This window comes from Vanessa atalanta, chromosome 17, assembly GCF_905147765.1.
Source record: "Vanessa atalanta chromosome 17, ilVanAtal1.2, whole genome shotgun sequence".
NCBI lineage: Eukaryota > Metazoa > Arthropoda > Insecta > Lepidoptera > Nymphalidae > Vanessa > Vanessa atalanta.
Window position 1 is genome coordinate 4,891,971 of NC_061887.1, and position 8,541 is coordinate 4,900,511.

The window sequence follows — 8,541 nt, forward strand, 5'->3', positions numbered from 1 at the left end:
CTCCATAAGATATTGTCATTAAATTCGTGCATGTGTCGGATAAAATTCTCCCTTAAAATATGTATTGTCTGTATTAAAGCAACGAGAGGGAATACACCTTAACTGCTAACTGTTCAACAGTTTTTTATATAACATTAATAGATACTTGTTACTACTAATACTATTAGAACTATTCAAAGACAATGGGATTTAGACATAGACAATTTTACTACTGTTTATTAATTTGATGTATTCCTAACGGTTATAAAAATAAACGACCACCAGCAATGAGATTTAAACTGACTCTATATAAAATTTGGGTTACATTATAAAAACAATATTTTTTATCAATAATTTTATATTATTTACACGACAATAACTTATACAAGACTATCTCTCTCTTTTATTGTATATTCTAAATCAATCAACCTTTAATGATCGTAATTAATGTTCCAACAATTTTGAATATAAGAATAGATTTTTTATATTTATTATAATTTTTTTTTATTATGTTGCTACTGGCTTTGTTTAAGCATCAGTATGTATTAACCATTGTACCGCCAACTAGAAACTCTTTATATTGTTGTGTTTTGTTTTTGTTGAATGATTGAAGGCTGACTAAGGCATTATAATTACAGGTATAGGGGACATAAAATTTAAGAATCTATCGTTGGAGACACTTTGGCATTGTAAAAGTTGTATTATATGTACTTCTTACTTTACAGTTATTGTGGACGAAGACCCCACTTACAATCAGTTAGCTAAGTTGTTGGTTGGCCTACCTGATATTAATTTAAAAAGTCTATATATTGTTAAAGAAAATAATACTGACCCTAAAGTACCATTTGGCTCTATCAAATTAGAAAAAGTAGCATGAGCGTGCGTGCGTGAAACATATTTCTGCCTTCGTTTTCGGATGCGATTTCTTAATACTATCTTAGTTACGTTTATATATAAACAATGTTAAACAGGTTGAAAGGCGCTAAAACTGCCATTCTTATAAGTCGATGGTAACGCATGATATACATATTATATGACCTATGTTATTTCCGTGTATTCCTTAAATTGATTTCGTCAATCGCTATACTGGTATAAAACCATATATCAAAATCAAATTATTTGTCCAATCGTGAAAAACATTACACATATTGTCGTGCTTATATAGTTAAAGTAAATAGTAATAAAAGTTCGGAAGAGAAAATCCCCGATCTGTGAACTACCATAATCCTATTTTATATTTTAAGCAACCCTTATAAACATGTTTATAGACTTAAAACACAGGTCCAAACCCAAAATATTCGTCGTATCAGAGACCTAGACCGATATTATTACATGTAAATGGAGTTGATTCCAACTCACCGACTTTGACCTTATTTTGAATTACGTATTATGCAACCTTTTTTGGTATAATCAATCTTGGCACTAATAGCAAAATAATAATAATAATTTAAGCGGTCTATACCGATCATAAGAAAATTTACAATTTAAAATATTTGAGCTGAAATGTATTCTTAAACTTAAAATGTATGATTGCACGATTGTTTTATATAAAAATAAACATTTATAAAGATTAAATTTTAAATATAAACCACTACATTTTTGTCCAATTAATGCTTACCTTTCACCAATTATAAAACTGTATGTCAGTTTGTATAGTGATTAATTAAAATTCTTGTTAATATAATTTATTATTGTAATTATAAAATGTAACAATATTATTATGGAAATTAATTCGTATTATGAATGATAACAGCTTTAGTTCTTTTGGGACTGATATTAATTTGATCTCCTGTTACCAGTGATAGTGATATATTTTTTAAAACCTTTATTTCTATTTTGTATTTGAAATAGGTTTAAATATAGTGAATTATATTGTTCGAACAAAATAAAATATTATAAATGTATAGCTACATTACCAATATTCAGCTAAAGAGATTGTATGTTTGGACGCTGAATTATCATTGTATATGCAATACGCATAGGTAATCAAAATATAATAAACATAAATGCAGGCCAAAGTTACTGTAAATATATCGTAACAAAACATTAAATTGCAAATGGATAAGTATTTTATAATCGTGACAGACGTCATCACGTTTCGGAGGCGAATCCATAGATAATTCACTTATACTAGCTAGGCGAATCGTCAACAAAACTTAAATATTAAGTGTATTTGTATTATTTATTATATTTTGGAAAATACTTAACAAATATTTTTTAGCTGGAGGTGTGTCTTGTGACGTTCGTGCTGAATCTATTTGTTTCTATTTGACTTTTTGTTAGCATTTATTTAGACATTTAAAAGTAGCCACGATAAATAGAAGATAAATAACTGTCATAAATAAATCAATATGTAACAAGTATTTACGGAAAATATATATACAACGTAGTATTTGTCTTTAGAATAATTATCAGGTGTATGTTTTGTTAGACTTCGGTTTCTAAATATTTTTCAAATTCTCAACTACTTCATTGCGAAGTAAATAATCGTAGTGTGCTTTAATTGGGTGATTATGGAAATGAAACGAGAGAACTTGACAAATGCATTATATTTATAGCACGCTTACAGAGCGTGATTAGAATCAAGGTTAAGATCAAGGTTATACGAGCGCATATTTTTAACATTTCATTGTTTTTATACAATCCATAGAATATTAAATTATCTTTATTTGAAACGAAATACGCGACGTGTTTACGTAGTACACAAGTGTTCAGTTAAGTCTATTTTTATCGATCGTTTCATTTTCGACATTCATAATTTCTGTACAACCCATCGTATAAATAGTGATATAGTAAAGCTTCAAAATTTTCACTGCAATTACTTTTACAATGCATGTCAATATATACACAAATACTTCGTCTGTAACAATATGCAGGAAAAAAGTTTAAGCAAAATAATATTGAAACTCATAATCCTGAACTGCTGGAGTATTTTAATTCTGGAACACGTGCATTGCACGCAGAACTATCACGCTCAGTGCACATGCGAAGTTTGTAAACATGTCTGCAGCTGATTGCTATCCCTGATTCAGTTTAGCACTTTTCTCATAAATAAAATATTACTTAATATAAGCCATTCAAATAAACATGCGTTATACGAAATAATAATTAATAACTCCAAAGTTTTTAATAATGAGACGCTTAAGATGAAGAAGGTAGGTGAACTCCGAATTCTTAAGATAAATTAGAATAACTTAAAGCCCTGAAAGAAAAAGAATTGCTGTATGAATAACATATAATTTTTATAAGACGATATTTATACATAAGTTGAGAAATACAATGCTGTTCTATCACTTAGTCTACTTGTGACGTATAAATACATATTTCTTTTAATTGACTAATAGCAGGAAATGGTCATAAACGCGTCACCAACGACAATTAAAATTATACCTGTATTTATGCTGGTTTATTCAATTTTCAATAAGGAACACAGTAATAGAATATATTGGCATTTAAATATAGTTATTAATGAAATCTTCAGATGCGACCGGAAAAAGTTCTAAGAAAAGGACTAGGACCAACAGCTTATGTGTTTCCCAAGGCTCGACAGTGTACACAATTCAACTTTTAAATTCTAGGATGCTACTGAGAATTTTCGTTAGAAAAACATAATTTGTTGGCCCGACCTGGGGTTTGGGACCCCTATACCTGGGAATCTAGCAACGAGATATTTTTATTATTTAATTATTATACAACATATCAAAGAAATAAGTAGATTATGTATTAAGTTTATCTTCTTGGGGTATATGATAAGAACTAATTAGTAATCAGACTCGTTTAACGTGTGTCAATTAGTGGCCGACAAAATGTATATCTCGACTAAAACAATAAATACGAGACCAAGGACACGTAAAGTTGAAAAAAGTTAATGTTTTTAGTCCATTTTCACATACATACTAATGAAGATATGCATGGACGTAATGGGAATGACTGTTACGTCGGTTATCGTACCTATCTTTTCGTTCTCGTGGTTACAAAAGCTTTTTTGTAATTAATTTTGTGTTAAACTTGCTTCCATGTGTACATAAAACATCTTCATCGTCTTAATAAATGTAACATGAGTTTGTTTAGGTTTAAATTGTATTAAATATGTGTCGTACGATTGCATAGGTTTTTGAAATGTTATAATTATTTGAGTGTCTATTAGTAAGACTATATTTATAAGTGTTACATAAGTACATACTTAGTATAAAATAATGTCATTCTCGATGTCTGTCTGTCCCTATATATGCTTAGATCTTTAAAACTACGCAACGGATTTGGATGTGGAGAACGGATTTAGAGTGATTCAAGAGGAAGGTTTATATGTATAATACATGCATAATATAGTAGAGAAATACTGATAATTTTAGAGGTTTTTAATGTAAAGTCGTAAATAAACACATTTTTTACAGTTACATTGCAAACGCCGGCTGAACCCTTCGAGGTACATCAAAATAATATAGGGATTCTCATTCTCACAATATACTATTTAGATCTATCTCGTTCTCTTAGGGATAACTCACAATAATCGTTTTTATCCTTTACTTTTTATGAGAAATGGCTTATTTATGAAGTGATTTCAAAGCAATACAGCATTAATCCTTATCTAAATAAGTATCTTGAATACATTTAATATAAATTAAAATTATCCTTTACAGCATGTTATTTAAATGAATATTTTCGAAAATATTACAGATTTAAATTGTAGGGACATAGGGGTTTGTATTGTTCAAGGACAAAAAATCTTTGAACGTTATATAAAGACATTCTATTATTATAAATACTTATATATTATAATATATAAGTATTAGTGTTGCACCCGTGCGAAGTCGGGGTGGGTCGCTAGTAATATATATTTGAGTAAATTAATACAAGTCTTTTGTAACAAAGAATGGAAGAAAATATTTGAAGCTCTTTACAACGGATTTTAAATGCTCCGCGCTAAGTATAATTGTCGTAATTTAACAATACTTCGCTTATTAGAATACGATCGGTTTCAAGTTTTTTGCAAACAAAGTTTCCTATTGTTTTAGAGAAATATATAAATTTATTTATACAGAGATAAAGTATTTGCTTTATTTTCTATGATTGTGCATTTATTGTTTATGAACACTATCTCATATTTTTATTTAAAGCAGTTATTGTCATGTTAATAGTGGAACGACTTTATTTGTAGTCGTTGTAGTTTATATATATATACAAATCATTTATGCAATCATTATATCAAAGGCATTTTTGTTTGTATTTTTAAAATAAATTTAATTATTTTGTATTTAATACTTAAACATGTAATCGTCACATCACTTAACGCCTTGAGGACAGGGCTTGAATAACCGAAAAAATATCGGTTAAAACGGTAATCGGTATGACGTCATACTTTTAAATTGTGATATCTAAAAATAATGATACAGCTATTTTCTGGTAGCAAGAAATATACCTACCGAAATTATTTGGTAGAGCAAAATAACGGTAGCATTATACTAGCATGATACCTAAATTATAAAAAAAAGGTTTTCTTTATACAATGCCGCCGCCGCTGCGTTGCCACTGGTACCGCCCGCCCCGACTACCTTGGCCCTTGACTGAGAGAGTCCGAGCGGAACGAAACAGCCGTGTCGCACACATAGTCTTGCTATTTTGAACTTTTATTTTTATTAATAATTTATAATACGTCTTACGTAAGAATAAATAGAACTAAATATTATATACACTCTACACACGTCATACAGTTATATAGGTACGCAAAGATGGATAAAAGTAAGTACATACCTACAATTTTTATGATTTAACTGTCAACTAAAACAGCTTATAAAATTTGTCTCTTTTTAGAGTATCCTAATGATGTAGTATATTTGTGCAACAATATTTTAAAACTTTTCCTATTTTCCTATTTAAAATTATATTAGTCGCTGCAGCTCAAAATATATAATGCATAAATCATATTTTGTGATTAATTTTAGAATCAGCAATAAAGCGACACCACTCGTCAGACGTTTTAGGAGATTCGGAACGACCACCGTCTCCCTCCATTCTTCATACTAAAGTAGGTAAAATTTTGTAGAAAAAAAAAGATTGTTCTATTTGTTCCCACTGCCTATCAATCAAACAAAAAGGAAAGGACCGAAGAAACGAACTTTTTGGCATTCTTATAAATGAAGAAATGAATAACATAGAACCTTGTATGAGAGCCCGTGTATATTCAAGAATCTTAATGTTTCTACATTCCTTAGAAGGAAAACACTCTAAGGAAGTTCCTTTAGCAGACTCTGAACTGCATGATTCTTAATTTTGAATTTTACCTACGCCCCATCTTTTGACATTGTCAAATTCACTTAATTTAGAAAATATATTACAGGTCGTTCTTTCATAGCACACTTTTTGTTTGTAATCACTTTCCCTGTCTAACGACGTCCTTTACAAAATTATAAAGACAAACATCTTATAAACAAAATAATATTAACTATAGCAAACGTATTAACTCGCTCTTCACTTCGACACGCTTAATTATCTGTTAATTTTATATTTTGTTAATTTTTATTTATTTCTATGTTGATCCAATGTAAGTAATTTTGTTCAGGCACTAAACAAGTAGAAGATTTTGAATCTTTATCATATGAAAAGAATGAGTACACAGCGTTTTTGCGTTTTCTTCCCATTACTTATGCGTATATAATGTATTTAACAATCGAAAAAAATGCTAATAGGTGTGTAAATAAGTGCGTAAACAATAATAAAACAAAGAGTCGTAGAACGGGGTAATGCCAATTGCGAGATCTACTGTCTTTCAAGTCACAACAAGTGAGTAAATGAAAGCGACGTTGCCGTTCAGTTGCCGACTGATCGGCAACGTCGCATTCATCCCTGCGATTTTTTCGGTACCGAAATATTTTTTGTTAGGTACTGGTAAATTAAAACTATAACGATACCGTAAAAAAATAAAGGTACCGTTTATTTATACCGGTAGATTAATCGTAATTCTTAACCGTTTTGGCTTTACCTTTAAATCAAAGCGGTACCGTAATTTCATACCGATAACGTAACCTTTATACCTTAACCGCTTTCAAGCTCTGCTTGAGGATGAATGAATTTATTATTATAGATGGAGGATATGCAATGTAAAAGTAAAAACTACAAGACTTAATTTGTTGTTTCGATAACTGTGACCCCGATGTTAACGTCAAAGATAAATAGCAACATACGATTTACCGATCTTTATCAGAAAACGTGATCAGAGAATAGTCAGTCAGCGATCACGTTAGTAGGTAATAATCTCTATTAATTATAACTTTACTACAAACGATGCCTGACGCACACGAAAATATTAGTTAACTTATTAATAATTGATAATTTTTACTTTATGTTATTTCAATCTTAATGAATTATAATTATTTTAGAAAAACTGCTATACTTATTGATATGGGTATCTCTTATTAATTTAATCTATAGATTTAGGACGGACATAATATGCTTAGCCTGTCATAAGTATTTATGTGAACGTATCTACTCGATGTGAAAATTGTTGATCAAAGCGTGCCATGGTCTTATATAATCAGATTAATCTATATTTATAATTGAAGATACGTTTTTTTGAGTTTTTTTTGTTTAAATAAAAAACTTCTAATGTTATATTCATAAAACTTTAAATATAATGGGTTTCGAGAAAGGTTTTCTAGGATTGTCTGCCGGCGGTTTTGCTTTGTTAATAATACAATACACACGAAAAATCTTTTATAATTTGCACTTGTAAGTCTCCTTAATCCCTCAGAAAAGTCTAATAAATACCAAGACAGTTGCTTTGATTTTTTATTACTACTACGTAGAGTACGTATTAGTACGTAGAGTTGTTTGGCGGTAGAATAAGTGATGAGTGGGTGGTGTGGTGGTGTGACTAAATAGACCAGTTTAAAGCCCTTTATTTTATGGTATTTAGTCACGATTTTAACGGTACGATGTTGTTTTAATGATTCATCAATCACTTTATTTTAATTATCAATTTTCTTTCTTCTTTCATACTACTTTTTTCTTGCTGTCAAATTATGGTGATAATTATGTCTTGATTGATTTCGAGCTTGGTGTCCATTCTCAACGGAGACTAAGCAACTGCTTAGGATATACTATGGTGCAAAAAAGTGTGTGCGCAAATACACGATCGACAAGAGTTCAGCTGTGAGACCAACGTACATTTCTGAGGCACACGAATATAAACACTGACAACTTCAAGCTGTGACTGAAGATTTCTCGACTGAAAAACCCAAGATAATTTTATTGGTTCGACCCGAAGCTAGAACTCATGGCTTTGGGAACTACAAGTTTATAACCTAACAACTAGACCAATGCATTACTACTACTACAGTACTATTGTTAACAGTAACTATTGCCGTTACTTACAAAAACCATTGTATATAAAGGAAGATTTTTTCTCACATGATATTAAATATATATTTTAATCGTTACATTGGTTTTCCGTACTTCTGATCATTGATAACTTTTGGTCTGCCGGAATTATTTAAGTCCTATTATATGATTTTATTTTCATTTTAAAAAATCTCTGAACCGACATAGCGACCTGTAATCTCCTTT